The sequence below is a fragment of the Pleurodeles waltl genome, chromosome 6, assembly GCF_031143425.1.
Source record: "Pleurodeles waltl isolate 20211129_DDA chromosome 6, aPleWal1.hap1.20221129, whole genome shotgun sequence".
Lineage (NCBI taxonomy): Eukaryota > Metazoa > Chordata > Amphibia > Caudata > Salamandridae > Pleurodeles > Pleurodeles waltl.
The window spans coordinates 1,120,528,265-1,120,552,461 of record NC_090445.1 but is presented as its reverse complement, the minus strand read 5'-3'; the positions used below and the strand labels follow the sequence as shown (position 1 = coordinate 1,120,552,461).

At 47.2% G+C, this 24,197-nt stretch overlaps 1 protein-coding gene across 2 annotated transcripts in view; it reads left to right on the top strand.

Annotated features, from left to right (window-relative positions):
- Positions 1–24,197, top strand: part of LOC138300660 (basic phospholipase A2-like) — a 388,486-nt gene that overhangs the window by 192,401 nt on the left and 171,888 nt on the right. The window lies entirely within an intron of this gene.

The following is a 24,197-nucleotide window of genomic DNA, read 5'->3' as shown; positions in this document are numbered from 1 at the left end:
CTTCCCTTGTGTGTTGCCGTGTGTTCATGCTGGTCTGTAGGTGTGCTTGGGATAGGCTGAGGTACAGGGGATTGGGTCTGGGTGGAGGAAGTTGGAGGGAGGAGGCTAGACACAGGCACAATGGCTGCCATCAGTGCTGAGGCCAGAGTCTGAAAAGCTCGCTGAAGGGCCGCCTGACCAGAATGAATGCCCTCTAGGAATGCATTTGTTTGTTGCAACTGCCTTTCTACACCCTGGATGGCATTCAAAATGGTAGACTGCCCAACAGTGAGGGACCTGAGGAGGTCAATGGCCTCCTCATTGAGGGCAGCAGGGGTGACTGGGGCAGGGCCTGAGGTGCCTGTGGCGAAGGTGATGCCCACCCTCCCGGGTGAGTGGGCACGGGGCGTAGGCTGGGAGGGCGGTGCTGGAAGGGGGGATGGCGGCTGTACCTGTAGATGGGGGAGGCACAGATGTTGCCGCCACCACAAGGGAGCTCCCATCAGAGGACGAGTCCGTGTCACTGGTCTCAGATCCTGTCCCTGCCGTGAAGCTCCCCTCGCCCTCCGTCCCACTGGTGAAGTCCGATTCCGTAGTGTGGCCCTCCATGGCCATGTGGGATGAAGCGCCCTCGTGCTCCGGTGCCACTGCTCCTCCGCCTGATGATGCTAATGCACACAAGAACAGGGAGACCACAAAAAGGGGGTGGAAGACAGAATAAAGACACGTTGAGTCCATGCATTACCGCTACCGTTGGCGGACACGACAGACATAGAAGCCCCCTGCACTACGCCGCGCTCTTGGGCTCCACTGTTCAGTTCCTGGGAAATGGCCTATCAGGCTATGGACGACATCTGCACACATGGATGAAACAGTGGCATGACTAGGTGTAGTTGGCACTCTACAGAGGTGCGGTGGGATGCCACATGGCCTGCCTTTCGGAGGGACCTTGCCTACGGAACTCGCCCTGGCCTAGGGAAACCCACAGCCTGCCTCCCCCACCCAGACACTTCCACTACATGCAAAATCAGCAGAATGCGAGTGTACTCACCCCCTTGTGGCTGCTGTGATGCCCTCAAGTGCCCATCCAACTCCGGGTACGCCACCGCCAGGATCCTGAACATCAGGGGGGTCATGGTGCGACGGGCACCCCCCCACGTTGGGAGGCCATCCTCAGCTGAGCCTCCGCCGTCTTCTTGCTCCAGCAGCGAATGTCCTCCCATCTTTTCCGGCAGTGGGTGCTCCGTCTGTGGTCGACCCCCAGGGTCCGGACGTCCTTTGCGATGGCACGCCAAATATGTTTTTTCTGGTGGGCGCAGACCTACATGATTTGTACAGGGGGAAGAGAAAGTTATTACCAACTGCACCGTCAAAGTGATTGGCCCCCATCCCTACCCTTACCATGTGGCACATGCACTCACCGTTGTTTCATGCACGCCGCACTCTCCCCCCTTCCTTCCTACATCCGCCCCTCTCCACACAGGCATAGCCCATACAGCATGCTCCCAGTGTACTTACCTGTTTGTCTGGAGGCCGTAGAGTAGCGTGTACTGGGGGAGGAACCCGTCCACGAGTTTCTCCAACTCCTCTGATGTGAAGGCAGGGGCCCTTTCCCCAGACACTCGAGCCATTGTCTCTTCCAGACCGAGGTCACAGCAGCACTTGCAGTGTAGGTCCTCTCCTGTCGAAGATCAGATATCGAGTGATTGAACAGATAGAAAATGGCGGTCACGTCCACGGCGGCGCGTACCGTCACCACCGGCGTACATCGTCATTGGCTCCTGGGACCCATGTGGTCCAAAGTTAACCAATGCAGCATTGCGCCGCGGTCTTCGACCGCCTACCGCAACAGTGTACAACGCCAGCGCAGTTACCTCACATCCCATTGTCCCACTTTACAGGTCAGGCAGCCGCCATTTCAGGGGCCCACATGCCTACAATTTCAACTGCGTCACACATACCTAGGCCTACACTCAACACACATACAGGCCACTTTTTTAGATAATGAATGGTGTTCTGTGTATGCGGTGGGTACGTACCTCTGAGTTGTTTGACTTTGGGCTCGCTGTTGCCCTTCATAGGCACCGTTCTCTGGGACATGTGAAGAGATGGCGGCATCCTCCGGTGTACCGACCGTTGGTGGACCTGTCGAAAATGGAGGAAAGACATGTGATAATCACATACAGGCTTGACCGTGCCACAATCCAGGAACTGTGTACCCAGTTGGAGCCAGACCTGATGTCAGCTATCTGCCATCACACGGGAATCCCCCCTCAATTGCAGGTGCTGTCAGTGCTCCATTTCCTTGCAAGTGGGTCATTTCAAACAACAGTGGCCATAGCATCAGGGATGTCCCAGCCTATGTTTTCCAACGTGTTGTCCAGAGTGTTGTCTGCCCTGCTGAAACACATGTGGAGCTACATCGTTTTCCCTCAGGTGGAGGATTTGCCTGCGGTGAAAGGTGATTTCTATGCCCTGGGACATATCCCCAACATCATAGGTGCCATTGATGGGACACATGTGGCTTCGGTACCCCCCCACAGGAGTGAACAGATGTACAGAAACTGGAAGAGTTATCATTCGATGAATGTACAGATGGTATGTTTGGCAGACCAGTACATCTCCCATGTGAATGCCATGTTCCCTGGCTCAGTGCATGACACCTACATCCTGCGGAATAGCAGCATCCCTTATGTGAGGAGTCAACTCCAGAGGCACCATGTGTGGCTATTAGGTGATCACCTGGAAGCTAGTCAGTGGGAATGGTTGTGTGGCTCTGGGGATATCCCTCCAGGTTAGTGTGTGTCTAACAGTTGTCCCTCGCCATTTGCAGGTGACTCTGGTTACCCCAACCTGTCATGGCTACTGACCCCAGTGAGGAATCCCAGGACAAGGGCAGAGGAACGCAACAATGAGGCCCTGGAGCGAACTAGGAGGGTGATCAAGCTGACCTTCGGCCTCCTGAAGGCCAGGTTCAGGTGCCTCCATGTGACAGGTGGATCCCTATTCTACTCACCAAAGAAGGTGTGCCAGATCATCGTGGCCTGCTGTATGCTTCACAACTTGGCTTTGCGACGACAGGTGCCTTTTCTGCAGGAGGATGGTCCAGATGGCGGTGTTGTGGCAGTGAAGACGAGGAAGCAGAGGAAGAAGACATGGACAACAGGGACTCAGTGATCCAGCAATATTTCCAGTGACACACAGGTAAGAATACAGACCTGCCTACTACATGTACTTAAACACTACTGCCTCTCTACTGTTTGTCGTTTTCACCCAGTGTATGGTTACTGAGTTGTCACTTTCCCTTACGATTTCACAGATGTGGGTTCCACTGTGTGCTATCTGCTTTGATTCCTCAAGGACTAGAGCTGTGTGAAATAGGTATGTTGACATTACCATTGAAACAGCTTTTTGCCACAGTTATTGCTAATACAGTATTCCGAAATCACAGACAGACTCCAGATTGTTTTGTGCTTTAAGGGTGTTTATTTAAGTGCACAATATTGGAGGGGGTTGTAAAATGGTGAGGGGTGATGGCGGAGGAATGTCCATGGCAGAGTCCAGTCTATTAGTCTCACAGGTGCATTGCCCATAGGGGCATAGGAAGTGGAGCTGGGGCAGTTTAAGGATAGACAGGGTGACAAAGTGGGACAGTAGGATGACAATCAGGGTGGTCTCATTTCTTGGCGGGGGTCTTGGTATCGTTCTCTGTCTTTGTCCTGGATCTCAGGGTCCGTTTGCGAGGTGGTTCTCCCTCTGCAGGAGGGGGTGCTGGTGTGGTGGTCCTGTGGCGGGGCGTCCTGTCCACTAGCGCCAGCGGAGGTGGTGGGCAGTTCATCGTCCAGGCTAGTGTCAGGGGCCCCTTGTAGTGCCACAGTGTCCCTCCTTGTGTTGAGTACTTCCTTCAGCAGCCCTACGATGGTGCCCAGGGTGGAATTGATGGTTCTGTGTTACTCCCTGAAGCCCATATACTGTTCCTCCTACAGGTGCTGGGTCTCCTGAAACTTGGCCAGTACCGTTGCCATCGTCTCCTGGGAGTGGTGGTAAGTTCCCATGATGGAGGAGAGGGCCTCGTGGAGAGTGGGTTCCCTGGGCCTGTTCGCCCCCTGTTGCACAGCGGCCCTCCCAGTTCCCCTGTGTTCCTGGGCCTCTGTCCGCTGGACCGTGTGCCCACTACCACTGCCCCCAGGTCCCTGTTGTTGTTGGGGTGGTGGGTTAGCCTGGGTTCCCTGTAGTGGTGGACACACAGCTGATTGACGTGTCCTGGGGACGGAGGTATGGGCCCGCTGGGTGAGTGCTGTGCTGGTGTTTCCAGAGGGGGGAAGCTCTGGGGTGGCCTGTGACTGGGTGTGGGGAACCGACTGTCCCGAGGTCCCCGATGGGCCGGGCTGGTCATCTAAATCCAGTTGGACAGAGGTGCTGTCATCACTGTGGTCCTCTTCTGTTGGTGGTGTGGACATGTGTGGACCCTCCTGTCCGGTGACGTTGGGTAGGGGTCCTGCAGAGGTATAAACAGATGGTTATTACATCTGTGTGTGTCATGGTGTGCAATGGGTGGGTGACCGTGTACCCCAGTGCTTGCATTCTTGTGTGGGACCTTGTGTGATGGTGGTTTAGGGGGGTGTATGGGTATGTGCAGTAGTGATGGGTGTCCATGATTTGTTGTTGCATGCAGGGCTTGGTGTTAGGATGTGTGGTTTGTGATGTTGGGACATTTGTGAGGAGTTAGAGTGATGGGGTGAGGGTGAGGGTGGGGGTATGTGCTGGCATGCAGGTAGGGTGGGGGATGTAATAGTTAAGATTTGACTTACCAGAGTCCTTTCCTCCACCTACTCCTGCGAGACCCTCAGGATGCAGAACCGCCAAGACCTGCTCCTCCCATGTTGTTAGTTGTGGGGGTCCTCCGCCAGTCCGCTGAACCGCCAGGTGGTGTCTTGAGACCACGGAACGCACCTTCCCCCGTAGGTCGTTCCACCTCTTCCTGATGTCCTCCCGATTTCTTGGGTGCTGTCCCACTGCATTGACCCTGTCCACTATTCTTCGCCATAGCTCCATCTTCCTTGCAATTAAGGTGTGCTGCACCTGTGCTCCGAATAGCTGTGGCTCTACCCGGACGATTTCCTCCACCATGACCCTGAGCTCCTCCTACGAGAACCTGGGGTGTCTTTGCCGTGCAATGGGGTGGTGTAGGTGATGTGTGGGGTGGTGTGTGGGGTGATAAGTGTGTTGATATTTAGTGGTGTGTAGTGTGCGGTGCGTGAAAGTTATGTGGGTGATGGTGTTGTGTGCCTGTGGATGCTAGTGTTGTTGATGGTGATGTCTCTCTCTGGCCTTTGTTCGTGATTTGTTGTCGTAAGGGTTTGTGGGTGATGTGGGTGTGTGTTTTCTATTGTATTGGGTGTGTGGGAGTGGTGTGTGTATGTGTATCAGGTGTGTGTATTTCGAATTGTCCAATGTGGCTGTGTTTTGTAAATGTGTGCGTATTTTGAGCGCGGCGGTGTGTACCACCAATGGAATACCGCGGTTGAAAGACCGCTGCGTGGATTCGTGGGTCGTGATAGTGTGGGCGTATTTCTGTTGGCGTGACGGTGGAGGTTTTGTTTTCACCAGTTTATCACTGACCTTTGGTGTGGCGGACTTGTGTGAGTGTCTGAATTTTTGCGGAATCCGAGCTGGGGGTCATAATAACTGTGGCGGATTTCTGCGACCACGGCGGTGTGTTGGTGGTCTTCTGCACGGAGGTAAGCGGCTTCTACCGCCAAAGTTGTAATGAGGGCCCCTGTCTCTACTGAGCTCTCATTTCTGTCCTTGACAGTGCTGTCCCAGCAAAAGAAATCTGGAAGTAAAAAAAGTATTTATATCTGAGTGACACATCTGTCATTGTGGACTGGGGCTGGGGAAGGAAGGCATGGGACCAGTAGGGGGATGATGGTGATGATGATTGTAGGAGAATAAGGGCCAGAAGGTGAAGCATCAGGAGGGCTAGGATGACCAGAGCTTTGAGGATAAGCAAAGAAAAATGAAGACCAGGGTTACCCGTGCCAGAGGGTACAGTGAACAAATAGACATTTAGGAACAGGATGAGAAAAACAGGACTAGGGGCACCGGGACTAGGCTGAGAAAGATCAGGAAGGGCAGGAGGATGTTGAACAGAGAGGATGTGGACTCTGTGGGCAAGGGACCATAGGAGCACAAGATCCAGGGTAGAAGGAACAGAAGGCCCTGGACCATAATGATGAGGAGGATTAGGACGGCTTGAGTGACCAGGACCACAAGGATTAGGACAAGAAAGGCCTGGAAAAGCAGTCACAGGCAGACCAAAGAGGACCAGTATCAGGAGACCAATGGAAAGAAGGACCAGAAACTGGAGGGCAAAGCCCACAGAGATCAAATCAAAATTGAAAGGACCAGGACAGGGAAGACTATGACCAGAAATGACTAGGACTAGAAGGACCGGGGACCTTAAATTTGAATGACCATGGGGATATAAAGGCCCTGGAAGTGTAGGTCCTATGGGACCAGGATTAGAAGGTCCATAAGGGACAGATTTGGAGGGAAACTTAAACCAGAGTGCCAAAAACTACATGAAACAGAGTGGACCACAACATGGGCACTTGGGTGACCAGTCCCAAAGGGATGAGGATGACGAAACCGAGGAGGACCCTTACTAGGAGAACCATAATAGAGTAAACAAGGTCTGATGGTAAAGAACAAGTTCGCACATGAAAACCAAGAGGACTAGTATGAATAGGATGGGGCAGGATGACATGGGGACAAAGGAAACTGGAGTCCGGTGGGACCAGCACCAGAAAACCTGATCCATGAGGACCAGAGCTAAGAGCAGGACTATATGGACCAGGAGAACCATGAGCAGAAGGATTAGGAGCAGGCAAACCAGGAGACTTGATAAACCAGGGGAGCAGGACCACAAAGGCAGATGGACATGAATTAGGGTAAGGTGGATGAAAAGGTCCAGGACGAGGAGCTTGTAAAGCAGGGGACCCAGGGTGTAAGAGATTACGTACAAGAGTACATGGCAATGACAACCAGACAGACAATGAAGTTCAGGGCCAGAAAGTTCTAAGGCTAGCATGAACAGGAGGTCAAGGAACATCCGAACTAGGAAAAACTAGGATCATCGCTGGTGGTCCAGGACAAGTTATTACAGAACCATGAGGAGAAAGAGCAGGGGGACTAGGGCCAAAAGGATTAGGATCAGATTGAAGAAGACTACGAACATCAGGACCTGGAGGGCAATGGCCAGTGGCACCAGGAAACCAGGATCATCAGGACAGTGGCTAGGAAGAACAAGGGGAACATCACCAAGCGCACCCAGGAGACAAGAACAAGGATGACTAGGTGAACTAAAGGGACCATGACCAGGAGTACTGGAAATAGGGCTAGGAGAGCCATGAAGAAAGAACCTAAGGAACTAGGGCTCGGATTACCAAGTGGGGCCTAGCAGTCTTTATAGGTAGCAGGACCAGGGTTAGGAGAATTAGAAGTAAAAAGGCTAATCAGAACCTGGAAGCCCAAGGGGACTGACTAGTTGTGAGCAGGAGTACCAGTACCAAAATGATCATGCTCAAGAGGACCTGAAGAAGGAGAACATGGATCAAGAGGGTTGGGTCAATGGCTTCAGTACCCGTAGGACTAAGAGGAAAAAGAACAGATCCAGCAGGACCAGGACAACCCACATTAGAAGGACAAAGACCACGAGGATCAGGGCATGGGTGGCCAGATGGACCAGGACCTGTGGTACCAGTGCTAGGAGTTTCAGGGTGAGGAGAACCAGGACAAGCTGACCAGAGCAAGAGAACTAGAAATTAACCGAGCCAGAAGGGCCGGATCTGGGGGATGCAAGGAGGGCCAGGATGACCAAACAGCAAGATTTATGATAACAAGCACTATAGGACAAAAAGGACTAGGATGATCAGGATTAAGGAGGCCAGGGCTAGGTTGAATGGTGACCAGGTCCATAAGAACTAGTCCCAGGAGAAACCACAGCATTAGGACCAATAGGATCAAGATCAATGTGCACATAATCTTGAGAAGGACAAGGACTACAAAAACAATAACCTGACTATGACCAAGACTGCCAGGGTGACCAGTAAGATATGGGCAAATAGGATTAGGACATTCAGTACAAGGACCAGGAGGACCAGGGTGAGGAGGAAAATGAGGGTTAGGATCAGGGACATCAGGATCAAGATGACCACACAGTGGAGATTCTGGCTAAAGGGCTAAGAACAAGGTGGCCAGGAAAATGAGAAACAAGATGGTCAGGCCAATAGTGAGCAGACCAAGGACAACCATGATCAGTTTGTGTAGAAGCATGAGGACCAAGAGCAGGAGAACCAGAACCAGATCCCGGAAAACTAGGAATATTAGGAGCATGGGGGTTGTGGGAAATAGAACCATGGGATGAGAATAATCAAGGAAGAGAGAAGAGGGTGTCAGTACCTAGGATTCCAGTAGGACCAGAGCCAGGAGAAACAGTACCAAAGCAAGGAGACTTTAGAGGGATCAAAGCTGAGAGTACCAGGAAAACACCTAGGGGTGCCAGTGGGAGCCTGGACATAGGACCAGGTCCCTGAGTGCCATGGAAGCAGAAACACAAGGCCCAGGGGTAGCAGGACCATGGTGAGGAGGAGCAGGAGGGCCAGAAAAGCTAGAGCCTGGAATACTAAGAGGACTGAGTCTGGATGTCAAGGGGGACCAGGGCCAAAATAACATGGCTCTGAATGACCTAGACAAAGAGAACCAGGACCAAAAGGGTCAGACCATATTTCCATTGTCAGAAGGATATTAATGACAAGGCACAGGGCAGGAGGACCTCAATGATCCAAACCGGGAGGACTGAGGCTAAGATGTCAGGGCCTAAGAGGACCAGGACACAAGAGGTCAGGTTGACCAAGGGGACCAGCTGGACCGGGTTCACATGTACTAGAAATTGGATGAGCAGGGTGAGGAGGATCAGAATAACCAAGCCAAATGAATAAAGGTCTAGAGGGTAAGGGAGGGAAAGGCAGAGAAAGGAGAAAGGACCAGAATTGCCAGAAGAACAAAAACCAAGGACCTTATACAAATATAAGACCCAAATAAGGAGAACCAGAAACAAAAATATCAAGACTAGTGGACACAACACTAGGAAGAGAACACAAACTGTGAGATCCAAAAATGGGAGGACCAGTGTTAGGCAACCCAGACTGAGAGTGTGGGAGACTGGGTGAACAGGACCTGGAGAATCAGAAGAAGGTGTCCAGGCAACCAGAGCCAGCAGAACAAGAGCTAGGAGGACCAAGGCAAGTAGAACCAGTGGGACAAACCAAGAGGAAAATGAAGATTAAGTCGTAGAGGCTGAGAAGCATCATGACCTGCATACCAGGACAAAGAGAACCAAAGCAGGGAGGAAAAGGAGGACTAGTGCAAGGAGTGCCAAGATGATAGGAGTCAGGACAACCAAGCCAGGTGGCTTAGATTGGGATGACCTGAACAAAGAGGACCACTACTAAGTAGACAAATTAGAGAAAAAGAAGCAGCAGTGCCAGGGCTAAGAGTAACATGGCAATTAGGAGGGTGGGCAGGAGAATAAAGAAGGGTAGGAGCAGGTGAACTAAGGACATTAAAACCAGGGACCATTAGGGGAGGATTAGGTGGAAAAGAAGGATCAGAATAAGCAAAGAAGAGAGCTAAGGGAACCAGGACCTGAAGTACCAATTGGAGTAGGAGGACCAGGAACTGTGGTATCCTGACCAGGCTGGAAAGGAGCAGGGGGGCCAGGACAACAACAGCCACAAGGACCAATGGGACCAGATCAGAACCTAAATGAACAGGCCCAACCCAAGATTACCTTAGAAGGAGGACCAAGACCTGCAGTTGCAACATCAGATGCACCACAAAGAGAGGTACCAGGACAAGAAGAATCATGATGACCCAAACCATGAAAGCTAGGAGTGCCAGAACTATGAGAAAAAGAACAGGGTTAGGTGTAGAAGAACCCAGCAAGGTCAGGGTTAGAATCAGCAGTACCAGGATCAGAAGGCACAGGAAAGGCTAATAGAAGAAAGGGCTGAGAAGGACTAAATCAGGAGTGTGGGATTCAGAAAAACAGGGTGACCAGAACAAGTTGGATTAGAGCCACGATAAGGCTCAGGACTGTTACACTCTGGCCTCTGGCACAGTTGTCTGAGGGTGAATGTGAAGGTAAGGGAACTGAACGCTGGAAGAGATGTATAAAGCTGGATAGGTGAAAAGCAGTGTGTTCTGTTAAGATTGGAGGAAAGCTTTTGAGAAACTCAATTTAATGAAGTCACAAAATTGGTTTATGGTTGCTAAAGAGTGTCAAGGGCTATGGCAATCAGCAAAGTGGGTTCAGGATCATAAAAATGCTCAGATGAGCAAAAGAGGGACGCTCCAGATGGATTGCTTCAGAAGGCATAAAGATGGAGTGGGAGTAACAAAGGACTCTGATTGCCTGCTCTGAAAGTACTGGGAACTGAGGCCAGCAGATGAGTAGTCTGTGAAACTTTGAGAGGACTAAAGGAAGAGTGGTGGAGATACATATGTGGCAGAAGTGCTTGGAAGGCCAGCAAAGAGGCATTTAGTCCCAGTTGGGAAAATAGGCTGCATGACCTTCAGGTCTTTTAGTTGACTAAGGGTGAACAAAAAATTCCACTCTGCTGGGAGAGTTCGCAGAGTTTTTCCCTCAGGCAAAACTCCGAAAACCGTTGTGTGGGGGATTTTTTTATCATGGGCAGCTCACCAATGTTAAGTTGGTGAGTACAAGCATAAATTTGCATCCTCTAGCGTGATAGTCAGGCACTAGAACACAGGCAGTCACAGCAGGACGCAACTGTGTGTGTTGATTAAGCTGCCGCTTGAGTAGAAAATCGACTCAAGTGGCAGAAAGAAGCAGCCCCCTCTGACGTGCTGCGTGGTGCCCTTTGGGCTGATTTTACAGAATGTAACAAGCTCCTGGTGCTTAAAATGAGCCACAGAAGTGCAACATGCCTAAATTCTTCCTGCTTGAGGACTTTTGCTGAGTTTGTATGGTGAAACTCCATGAGTTCCGCTCACCCTTAGAGTTGACATTCCATGTATGTCTATGGCCACGGGATATGTAGTATGGGTGTAGTAAAACTCCATGTGTAGGGAAACTCTAAGTGCATAGATCAGTGGGCTGCATTTTGCATGACTTGATGGAGTGTAGATACAGCTTCCCTAGACAATGGAAGTTTATTGACTGTATCCCTATGGCTGGGGGGGTAGAAACACAGACATTGAAAAGAAGGAGAATGCATAAAAGGCTACCCACAGGAATTTTGTGAGGTCCCTATTAGCAAAGGGGTTTTGATTGGGTCTTACTGAGTGATGACATACAGTAGATGATAGGAGTAAGGTGTAGGTCAGAAGTGTCTCTTGCTAAAAGTGACAAAGGGCTTGATTTAGAGTTTGGTGGAAAGATTACTCTATCACACACATGACGAATATCCCATCCACCTTATTACAAGTGGCATTGGATATAATACACCTCTCATGTGGTGGACGGGATATCTGTCAAATATGTGATGGAGTAATCTATTAGCCAAACTCTAAATCAGGCCCAAAGGTTCTCAACAGAGCTGCCCTTTTGTCTGTGCCTGAAGACTGCTCAGGAAGACTGCTGAGATCTTACACATTGTTGTGTCCTTGTTTTGGATGCTCCTATTTGGAGCCCGCACTATTGCTACTGCTTTGAGAGCCATCCCCTAGCACAAAGGCTGTGTCTAGGCAAGAGGCAGAAAATGAAACTTGAAAGAGAATGACCCCAAATCCATTCTCAAACCACAACATTGGATCCACGTCCCCTGTCTGGAAATCGAGTATAAAAGTGGAACTGTGAAAAGATCGATTTGTAGGGCACAAGAGTGGAGGAAGCCTAATTTTTCTGTTTAGTCAGTGTCTTATTTCTTTCAGTATTTGTCATAAAGTCACTGAATAAAGTATCGTTGAGTTCCTTTTCTTCTCTTTCTTTGATGCGTATATGTCTTTCTCTGATTTACTGGAAATATTTATTCATATTTTAATGACATTAAGTTCAATTAATTAACAGAATAATTCTTGTGGCTGCCAGACAGAGTAGGGATCGGAGGAGGACAGACTTTACACTGCCCAACATGTTTAGGATAAAACCTGGCTGTAAGGGACAGGAAAAAAAGAATGACCCCAACATTCTGGGAGAAACCTCCCAGCGCGTGGGACCTATTATTTTCTTGTTATTAAAAAAGTCCTGGTTTGGGAGTTTGTTTTTGAAAAAAAAATCTTTGAAACATTTGCAGGATGGATGGCCCTTTCATCAGCTGTTATTGTTGGTCAAAGCTTTCACGCATAGACAGAAACCACCATGAAAGCAGCTCCTGTCAAGGTAGCAAGTTGTACACAGATCAGGTGGACAATTGTAATTTGGCGGGCAGAGGTCCTGCAAGATGGCAGAAATAATGTTCACCGCCATCATGATGGAATTGAATCTGTCTCCCAAATTCTAATTAAGGCCCCTGGTTTTTCTTCCTTCCATCATGAGATTGTAATGAAGTGTCTCTTCTGTGTTGGTAACTTCATAAGGGGTCCTCTACAATTGTTTCTATTTTGATAAGATCTCTCTAAACATCAAATGTCCCTATGTCCCTGGGGTGCAGCATTTCTAAGTTTGCTTTTAAAAATCATTGTTTTCAGGTGTTTTATTCTGATTTATTGAATTGAACTGAACCAGAATTAATAACTCAGGAATGCACTAATTTGCTGAAGAATAAAAGGTATTCTGATAACATGGATCCTTTTGGTAATCTTAAATGTGGCTTAGTGCTTTTTTATGGCTTTGTAAGTAAAAGTGAGTAGATATCTCTAAAATAGTAAACAGCTACAACTAATCTTGCAAAGCCTTTAATCGCCTTTATCATAAATCACCTCTGCAGGTAAAGTTAAAGAAGTAGGAACATGTATAGATCACAAGAAAGCCGCATAAATGGCCTCATAAAGTGTTGTGTTTTGGTCAAAGGTGCAATAGAGAGGCATTCTGTGCCATGTCTGTCAAAATAACTTGGAGACATTTAACCATTTGGGAACTTTAGACCTATAAGTAAGGTGGTCTTAACTTGCAAAATTTTCTGAAGAATTACACCTGGAACATGGCATTTAATACTAATTTCTTAGTCCAAAGTGCACTCTTGCATCCAAAAGGGACCCAAGCCTGCAATTTGCACTAAATGCAAAAGAACAGGAACAGAAGCAACCATCAGCCGTTTATGCTCACTAAGGTTGTTGTTCCTGTGCTTCTTCAGTAGGATTTGTACTCTAAAATCTTCTTAATTATGCAAGTGGGTTTAATTGTGTAATTTGTGGTAATTTTGCATCACATGAGTAATGTGAAATTACCTAACTTGCTCTAATTACTCCTGCATAATGAACATTTTTGCAAAAGCCTTCCTATAAATTAGTGCTTGCATCTAAGGCAGCATTAGCATTAATGGCCTCCTGTCGCAAAATCACAGGGTTTGTGACTTCAAGAGTGCATATCATGTACAAAACCCCTTTTACGAGTTGGAAAATTCTTTTGACTTGTGAAAGGACTTTATTATCATTTCTACATTGAAAACTGGAAGGTTCATGAAAGGAGGTTCCCCACTCCCCTTTCCAATTTGGAAAGGAATTTATTGATAGTTTGAGACTGTGATTGCTCTCACAAACCATTTATGGACTAATGATCGGGGGTGGTAACTAATTTGCAAAGGGAAATGGGTCCCCTTAGGAGCTCTTTTTAGTGGGGAGAAATTTTCCAATATGGAAAACTTTTTTTTTTTAAAGCAGCGCTGAGTCCTTTCAAAAGAAATAATAATACATCAGGAACTTAACTTTCAGAAGGAGAAGGATGTCCAATATAGTCACTCTTTGCAGTTCTACCTGCTGATAACTACCAGTTGAAATATGCATAAGGCAGAATAAAACAAACTTTAAGTTGTTTAGACAACAGCCAGGTAAAGAGGGAAGTTCCTCTGCTATTTGCACAGTGACTGGCCATATTGTGCATGCTGTTTATCAAGTGACCATGTGATAATAGAGCTTCTTTTCTATTTGCAAGGCCACCATCGTCAAACAGGATATCATTTCAGCTATTTAGCCAACAGTGGGTAAATATTGAAAATGCTTTGTTATTTACATGGCTACCAGAGAAATGGTATATAATATCTGCAATTTAGACAAGAAATTAATTGTTTATTTCCTAGTTGCATGGATGCTGGACAAATTGTAGATAATGCCTGTCCTCTTGCCAGCAGCTGGGTAATGAGTGTAGGTCTTTGCTGGATGCTTGACTGCTGGTCATATATCAAATAATCTCTGCTAACTAGCCAGCGGCTAGTGATATTTCGTTGTTATTTGCATGGCTGTTGGCCACAATGTTAGACTTGGCATCCTTGGCATGGTCTCCCCTAACTGTTTTGCCTCTGTTTCCCAGATTGTTGTTGTGTGCTGGACTCTGTTTTTGCTGTTTTTGTTACTCTGGGCACTTTACCACTGCTATCCAGTGCTAAAGTGCAAGTGCTCTTATGTAAAATGTATGTGTAATTGGACTTCCATGATTGGCATATTTGATTTACTGTTAAGTAAAGTAGTACTACTTTAAGTAGTACTGTTAAGTCCCTAGTATAGTGCACTAGAGGTGCCCAGGGCCTGTAAATCAAATGCTACTATTGTGCCTGCAGCACTGGTTGTGCCACCCACATTAGTAGCCCTGTAAACATGGCTGAGACCTGCCATTGCAGGTTCTGTGTGTGCAGTTTTAAACTGCCAATTCGACTTGGCAAGTGTACCCACTTGCCAGGGCTAAACCTTCCATGTCTTACATGTAAAGCACCCCTAAGGTAGACCCTTGGTAGCCCCATGGGCAGGGTGCAGTGTATGTTTAAGTTAGGACATATACTAATGTTTTGCATATGTCCTGACAGTGAAATACTGCCAAATTCGTTTTTCACTGTTGCAAGTCCTATCTCTCTCATAGGTTAACATGGGGGGTGCCTTTAAACATGAATAAAGCGTAGATTCCCTTTGGGAGCGGATAGACGAGGAGTTTGGGGTCTCTGAACTCACAATTTAAAAATTCATCTTTTAGTAAAGTTGGTTTTCAGATTGTGTGTTTGAAAATGCCACTTTTAGAAAGTAAGGATTTTCTTGCTTAACCTCTTAGCTGCTGGGCCTTTCCCCACCCCCCAGTGCTGAGCCCTTTTTTGGCTATTTGGGGTAGTTCGCGCTTAGGCCTTCATAACTTTTGGTCCACATAAGCTATCCACGCCAAATGTGCGTCCTTTTTTTCCAACATCCTAGGGATTCTAATGGTACCCAGAGTTTGTGGTTTCCCCTGGAGGAGACCAAGAAATTAGCCAAAATACAGTGATAATTGGAAAAAAGGGCTGCCGAAGAAGGCTTGTGTTTTTTTTTCCTGAAAATACCATCAACAAAGGGTTTCTGGTGCTGAAATCACCATCTTCCCACCTTTCAGGAACAGGCAGACTTGAATCAGAAAACCACATTTTTCAACACAAATTTGGCCTTTTACTGGGACATACCCCATTTTTACTATTTTTGGTGCTTTCAGCCTCCTTCCAGTTAGTGACAGGAATGGGTGTGAAACCAATGCTGGATCCCAGAAAGCTAAACATTTCTGAAAACTAGACACAATTCTGAATTCAGCAAGGGGTCATTTGTATATAACCTACAAGGCTTTCCTACAGAAAATAACAGCTGAAATAAAAAAATATTGAAATTGAGCTGAAAACAACAGCCATTTTTCTTTCTGTTTTACTCTGTAACTTTTTCCTGCAATGTCAGATTTTTTAAAGCAATATACCGTTATGTCTGCTGGACTCTTCTTGTTGCGGGGATATAAAGGGCTTGTAGGTTCATCAAGAAACCTAGGTAGCCAGAGCCAATAAATGAGCTGCACCCTGCAGTTGGTTTTCATTCTATACTGGGGATACAGCAATTCATTTGCTGAAATATGAAGAGTGAAAAATAGGTATCAAGAAAACCTTTGCATTTCCAAAATCAGCTCAAGATAAGGTTTTGAGGACCAGTGGTTATTTGCACATCTCTGAATTCCGGTGTGCCCATACTAGCATGTGAATTGCAGGGCATTTCTCAAATAGAAGTCTTTTTTAAACACTCTCTTATATTTGGAAGGATAAAATGTAGAGAAAGATAAGGGGCAATAACACTTGTTTTGCTATGCTATGTTCCCCCAAGTCTCCCGATAAAAATGATACCTCACTTGTGTGGGTAGGCCTAGCGCCCACAACAGGAAATTCCCCAAAACACAACGTGGACACATCCCATTTTTTTTACAGAAAACAGAGCTGTTTTTTGCAAAGTGTCTAGCTGTGGATTTTGGCCTCTAGCTCAGCCGGCACCTAGGGAAACCTACTAACCCTGTGCATTTTTTAAAACTAGAGACCTAGGGGAATCCTAGATGGGGTGACTTGTGGGGCTCTGAGCAGGTTCTGTTACCCAGAATCCTTTGCAAACCTCAAAATGTGGCTAAAAAAACACGTTTCCCTCTCATTTCGGTGACAGAAAGTTCTGGAATCTGAGAGGAGCCACAAATTTCCTTCCACCCAGCGTTCCCCCAAGTCTTCCGATAAAAATGATAACTCACTTATGTGGGTAGGCCTAGCGCCTGCGACAGGGAATGCCCCAAAACACAACGTGGATACATCCCATTTTTTGACAGAAAACAGAGCTGTTTTTTGCAAAGTGCCTACCTGTAGATTTTGGCCTCTAGCTCAGCCGGCAAATAGGGAAACCTACCAAACCTGTGCATTTTTGAAAACTAGAGACCTAGGGGAATCCAAGATGGGGTGACTTGTGGGGCTCTGACCAGGTTCTGTTACCCAGAATCCTTTGCAAACCTCAAAACGTGGCTAAAAAAACACGTTTTCCTCACATTTCAGTGACAGAAAGTTCTGGAATGTGAGAGTAGCCACAAATTTCCTTCCACCTAGCGTTCCCCCAAGTCTCCCGATAAAAATGATACCTCACTTGTGTGGGTAGGCCTAGCGCCCGCGACAGGACATGCCCCAAAACACAACGTGGACACATACCATTTTTTGACAGAAAACAGTGCTGTTTTTTGCAAAGTGCCTACCTGTAGATTTTGGCCTCTAGCTCAGCCGGCACCTAGGGAAACCTACCAAACCTGTGCATTCTTGAAAACTAGAGACCTAGGGAAATCCAAGATGGGGTGACTTGTGAGGCTCTGACCAGGTTCTGTTACCCAGAATCCTTTGCAAACCTCAAAATGTGGCTAAAATAACACGTTTTCCTCACATTTCGGTGACAGAAAGTTCTTGAATCTGAGAGGAGCCACAAATTTCCTTCCACCCAGCGTTCCCCTAAGTCTCCCGATAAAAATGATACCTCACTTGTGTGGGTAGGCCTAGCGCCCGTGACAGGAAATGCCCCAAAACACAACGTGGACACATCACATTTATTTATAGAAAACAGTGCCTACCTGTGGATTTTGGCCTCTAGCTCAGCCGGCACCTGGGGAATCTTAGCAAACCAGCGCATTTTTGAAAACTAGAATCCCAGGGGAATCCAAGATGAGGTGACTTGTGGGGCTCTGACCAGGTTCTGTTACCCAGAATCCTTTGCAAACCTCAAAATGTGGCTAAAATAACATGTTTTCCTCACATTTTGGTGACAGAAAGTTCTGGAATCTGAGAGGAGCCACAAATTTCCTTCCACCCAGCGTTCCCCCAAGTCTCCCGATAAAAATGATACCTCACTTGTGTGGGTAGGACTAGCGCCCGCGACAGGAAATGCCCCAAAACACAACGTGGAAACATCAAATTTTTTTCATAGAAAACAGTGCTTACCTGTGGATTTTGGCCTCTAGCTCAGCCGGCACATGGGGAAACCTAGCAAACCAGCGCATTTTTGATAACTAGAAACCCAGGGGAATCAAAGATGGGGTGACTTGTGGGGCTCTGACCAGGTTCTGTTACCCAGAATCCTTTGCAAACATCAAAATTTGGCCAAAAAAACACTTTTTCCTCACATTTCGGTGACAGAAAGTTCTGGAATCTGAGAGGAGCCACAAATTTCCTTCCACCCTGCATTCCCCCAAGTCTCCCGATAAAAACGGTACCTCACTTGTGTGGGTAGGCCTGGTGCCCGCGACAGGAATAGATCACCCAACGGTCAATGTTGGTCCTTACATGAGGCAGCTGTTGACCCTGAGGTGATCCATTCCTGACAAAGGCACTCGGTGTAGGCACTCAAGTGGGGTAGTGTTTTTATCAGGACAGGTGAGGAATCACTGGGTGGTAGGAATTTTGTGGATGCCAGCATATTCCTGTAGTTTGTGTGACAGAAATGCGAGAAAAATAGAGTTTTTATTCAACATTTCAGCTTTGCAGGGTATTCTGGGTAAGAAAACTTTGGGGAATCCACACAAGTCACACCTCTGTGGACTCCCCCGAATGTCTAGTTTCCAGAAATGTTTGGGTTTAGTGTGTTTCTCTATATGGCCGCCGAACCGAGGACCAAAAACACAGGTGCCCGCCTTACAAAACCAGTTTGTTTTGCCGTAGATCATTTTGATGTCTCCACAATACGATTTGGGTGGTGGAATTTGGGGCTGAACTAAATTGGGGAGCTCCCAAGAGAGCACTCTCTCTCTCTCTCTGCTTGCCGCCGCATTCACCTGCTCTCTGGGTTGGGCTAACCCACTATTACCCAGTTGCACAAACTGCTTGTGAAGGGACAGCAGGACTGTCCTCATCACCTCCCTCATACTGTACTGGAAGAGGAGTTATCGAATGGGACTCCTCCGACTGAAAAATCACTCCCAGAGTCTGCGCCATTGTCCTATCCCTCAGATGCTGTCTCAGTATCTGATGTCTCAGTCTCTGATCCTATGTCAGAGCTGTCCTCTATAACCCGAGTGCCGGCAGCAGTCATCCATCAAGATGCCATCTCTGCTATTGGCTAAACTGTTGCTCTAAAACACTAGCCTACGTAGACAGTCACAAAATCGATGGTGTGTGTGAGATACATGCAACAGTAGAGGCCACCTTACCTGCGCTTCTTCCCTCAATCAGCACGTTCTTTCAAGACACTCAAAAAACACCTTGTCACATACCATTCGTCACAGTCTTTAGCATCTCTTGCGGCCAGTTCAACAATCATTATTGGTGCTCCCACTCCCTCCTCCTCGGATTCCCTCATTACCACCCAGCAAAAGTGCCCTTCATCTCTCCATAGTGTCCCTCCACCCGGCACACACATTTCATTTGTATTATAGTGCAGGTAATGGCTGACTTTACTAATGTACTCAGCTATTTACATAAAATACAGATTTGCTCTTTGCAGTAGGCATTTACACCTTCTGCGCTTCTTTATGGCACTAAAACTGCCACTAGACAAGTCTGACCCTTTTGTAGCAGAAACATAGTCACAATACTTACTTGACTTTTTTATTGCTGCCTAAAAGCTACAGTTGAAAAGCGTCAGTTGAAGTATGTGCATTGCTTTGAAGACGCAAGCTGCAACTGCAAGACAACTGGCAGCAAATCTATATATATATATATATATATATCAATTTCATATGTGGGTCAGGTTTTCCTGGGGCCCCCCAGGGAAACCACACACATATTGACAAAAGTGATATATATATATATATATATATATATATATAGATCTATCTCTATATATATATCTATCTACATAGATATAACTATAGATAGATCTATATATATATATATATACATATATCTATATATATCTATAGATCTATCTATAGATATATCCATGTCCATAGATATATCTACATAGATATCTCTCTATATATATAGATCTATATATATATAGATCTATTTTTTTTAGTTGTTGTATGGTTTCTTTGGGGGCCAAAATGGCCCCCAGGGAAACCCTACCACAACTAAATAAAATATTGCCCCCACAGGGGGCCGCCCTGCCCACAGGCGACCCCCTGTCCATGTTTTTTTTTTATTATTATTTTTTTTTTTAAAACAAATGTTTACCCTGGGGGGGGGGGGGGGGGCGCGATTGCGCCCAGGGGGGCACCTACTTTTTTTTTTTTTTAAATATGCCCCCGGGGGGGGGGGGGCGTTTTCTGAGGGGGCCGACCCCCCCAAGTGAAATCCCCAGCATCTAGTGGTGTTTCCTGGCCCCCGATCGCAGCTGTGCTGCGATCGGGGGCCAGGAAACACTGTCAGAAGGCCTCGTAAGAAAGGGGAGACTCTTCCCTTTCTTACGAGGCCTTCTGAAACTGTTTCCTGGCCCCCTGATCACAGCTGTGCTGCGATCGGGGGCCAGGAAACCTGAAACTGTTTCCTGGCCCCTGATCGCAGCACAGCTGCGACCAGGGGCCAGGAAACACTTTCAGGAAGGCCTCGTAAGAAAGGGGAGACTCTCCCCTTTTTTACGAGGCCTTCCTGAACGTGGGGAAGGCCCTTTTCCCCATTGGAGCAGGAAGCGCCGCAAGGCTTCTTCCTGCTCCGATGGGGAAATCAACTTTGTGCACTGACATCACAAAGGGGCGGGTGGGGGGTAGGGGGAGACACGGAAGCTTCCGTGTCTCCCTAGGACACAAAAAAAAAAAAAAAAATCCTCTGGTGCGATGCACCCTAGGATTTATTAACCCCCTCCCTGGTGTCGGCCACTGGTCGTGACCCGCACCAGGGAGGTAGTGCGGACGTCGGCCAGTGGCCGACGGCCGCATTGAAGGGGTTAAACCATTCTGTGACTCTGCCTGTTTGTGGATTCTCTGTCTGGGTTAGTTTGACAGTTGAGCTGTTTGCACCTCTCTCTAGACAGTGACACGAAGGGAGCTGGGGTGTAGCCTGCATATCCTGATGAGCCATCTGTGCCAGGAGGGAGAGGAGGAGTTGTCACTTACACCTTAAAGGGCTGTTCCTGCCTCACACAATGCAGTTTCCAACCCCCTGGTGTGTGTCTGGAGACTGGATTGGGCAAGGCAGGATCTCACAAACAAGAGAAACTTTCCTTTGAAGTAGGCCTACTTCAAAGGCCAAAATGGGTATAAGAGCTCACTAAAACCCCTGAAAAATTAGATCACTTCTGGACATCAAGAGGAACCTCTGCCTGGAGAAGAGCTGAGTAAAAGTGCTGCCCTGCCTGTGACTGTGCTTTGTGGAGCTATCCTGCAGATGCTGCTTCTGCCTGTGCAAGGCGACAAAGACTGGACTTTGTTGTGCATTCCTGCTTGTGAAGAAATCTCCAAGGGCTCGTCCTGAGCCTGCCTCCTGTTGTTGAAGTTTCTGGGCCATGAAAGATTCCCCCTGCCCGCACCTGAACTCTTTGCTGAGACTCCTGTCCAGCCAAGTGGTTCCCTATCCAGTTCCTGGGGCCTTGACAGGTGAAGCTGGCAGATCAAGATGAAAAATCCACACACAGACAGCCGTGCGGGGAAAATTTTGACACACATTCCGAGATGCGGCTGAGAAACGACGTGCGCCGGCTTCGCGGCTGAAATCTATACACCACCTGCATCGTGGCTGGAAGATTGACGCACGCGGCTGCAGAAACGACGTGCAACACTTGCTGACGAAGCCTAATAACGTCGCTACCCACATAGCGCGGTTTTGCTGATACTGTGTGGCAGGATTTTCTACGCAAACCTCGCTGCATGCCGAAAAACAACGCAAAGCCTGCCCGGACCTGAGGGTGCTTGTCTGGATCGACACATCGCTCTCCTGCGGAGAGAAGGAACGCCGACCCAGCTGGAGGAGGAACGGTGCACGGTCTCGCTTGCGGGTGAGAAATTGACGCATCGCTGCCCTTTTTTGACACACTCTCGCCCATGCGGTGTTTTTTGACGCTACCCATTTACTTTTGAACGCTAATAGTGTTATTACTGTTTTCTCAAGGATTTAAGGCTCTTTTTGCTTTTTAATTCATAACTTGACCTGTCTATGGTGGACTTTTGTTGTTTGGTCTTGTTTTGTTTAGATAAATATTTCCTATTTTTCTAAACATGTGTTGTGTCATTTTGTAGTGTTTACACTGAGTTACTGGTGTGTTGGTACAAATACTTTGCACCTAGACTCTGAAGTTAAGCCTGCCTGCTCGTGCCAAGCTACCAAGAGGGTGTGCGGGGGGTTAGCTGAGGGTGATTCTCCTTTACCCTGACTAGAGTGAGGGTCCTTGCTTGGGCAGGGGGTAACCTGACTGCCAACCAAAGACCCCAGTTCTAACACACATGATTCATAATCTCTACTAATTAGCTAAGAAGCCAGGTACATAGTGAAACTTTGTACTATTTGCACGGTTACCAGTCAACCAGTACAGAATCTCCATTGAGATGTGACAGGGTAAATGGCAAACCTTCTCTACTCTTTTCAAGGCTAAATAGCAAACAATTTCTATTATTTAGCCAGTGGTTAAGTGAATAGCAGAGAAGATTCACTATATACCTAGTGGCCAGCTACATAGCCGCTACCTAATGCTTGGTTTACATAACCAGTGTTATTACCAAGCTCAATTGAGTTATCTGGGAAGAATGAAAATCTGAATCAGCTTTTTTAGTCATCAATTGGCCTTCAGAGCTAGTTAGCATCGCCCTCCCACACTTAGCACACATTTTGGGAGTCCAACTATGAGGAAGGAGAACAGGGAAAATCTAAAACAATTATGGCAGTGGAGGGGATCAGAGGTGGCTTGTGCTTATGAAAACGGCAGCAAACGCAGAGACTGCTAGTGACATCCTGAGATGGTAATACACCAGAAGGAGTCCAAAACTACAGAAGCATAGAAGTGTAGGTGAAGCAGAAACAGAAGATTGTCAAAAGATTGTAATTGAGAGATTGTGTCTTTGCAAAGATGCACAGGGATGGTCAGAGTCTGGTGGGAGCAAAGGGAGACAGAGGCCTGCAGACTCAAATAGGAATGCAGAGCGTAAGGCTGCCAGTTATGTGCATCATGTCCCAACATGTTAAGCACCATCCCCGTGGCAGCCTCCTAATACTCCCACAACATTTATTTTTCCCTCCACTTACTACCACCATAGTCACCAAGTACATCTAACATGGAGTGAAACTTCAGTCGTTATCTGGCAATAGGCTTATTAGTTCAGAATGTCTGCTATTTAAATGGTGACAGCATAAATAGTAAGGTTTCCTCACCATATGGGACTCAATCTCTGGTATTTTGTTGGTATCCAGGTGAATAGTGAAGCTTATTTTTTATTTGCCTGGCCACTGCACAAATAGTACATGATCTTTGCAATTTAGTCGGTAGCACAAATTAGTGACTTTTCTTTGCTGCTTGCACTGCTGCTGATCAAATAGTACATGACCTCTGCTACCTACTCCAAAGCTGGGTAAATAGTACACTTCTTTTCTGAATGCATACCAGATAAATAATACATGATCTATTTTACCTAGTCGGGAGATGGGTAAATAATTAACATGCTTTGCTGTGTGCACATCCACTGGCCAAATAGTACATGATCTCTGCCATTTAGTTGCTGACTGGGTAAATAGTGAACTTTGTTTGCTATTTACACAGTAAATAGCCAAATTGTTCATAATCTCTGCTATTTAGTCAACGACTTGGTTAACAGTGAGGGTTCTTTGCTACTTAACATGCTGTGGGCAAATAGCACACATCTCTGCCATTTATCCAGAGGATAGGTAAATAGTGATGTTTCTTACCTGTTTGCACAGTTGTGTGTGAAATTGTCCATTATCTCTACTATTTTAGTCCACAGCTAGATAAATAGTGAAGCATCTTTGTCATTTGCATGGTCACTGGCCAGATAGTGCATGATCACTACTATGCAGTGCTTAATTTGTAAATAAAAAGGTGCCAGTGCCCAAAGCCCTCCTCTTAAGTATGTGGCTGCTGCAATTAAATGTGTGAACATGGAATACTGAGGCGGCATAATCCTGAAGCCATCTCGGGCCTCTTCAATCCATTTACAGTCACTCCCTGCCCCTTCAGATCACTCTTGCAGCTTTCTACTTTCTCCCTTTGTAACGCTTTTTCGTTATTCCCTTCCTCCGTCTTTCCTAGATGTGTCTTTTGCTCGCAGAAAATGCTTGAGGCAGAAGAATAATCCCCGGCCCTCAAAAATAAGTGCTGGTGCGTAGCACCGGAAACAACAAGCACAAATTAAGCACTGCTACTATGTAGCCAGCAGG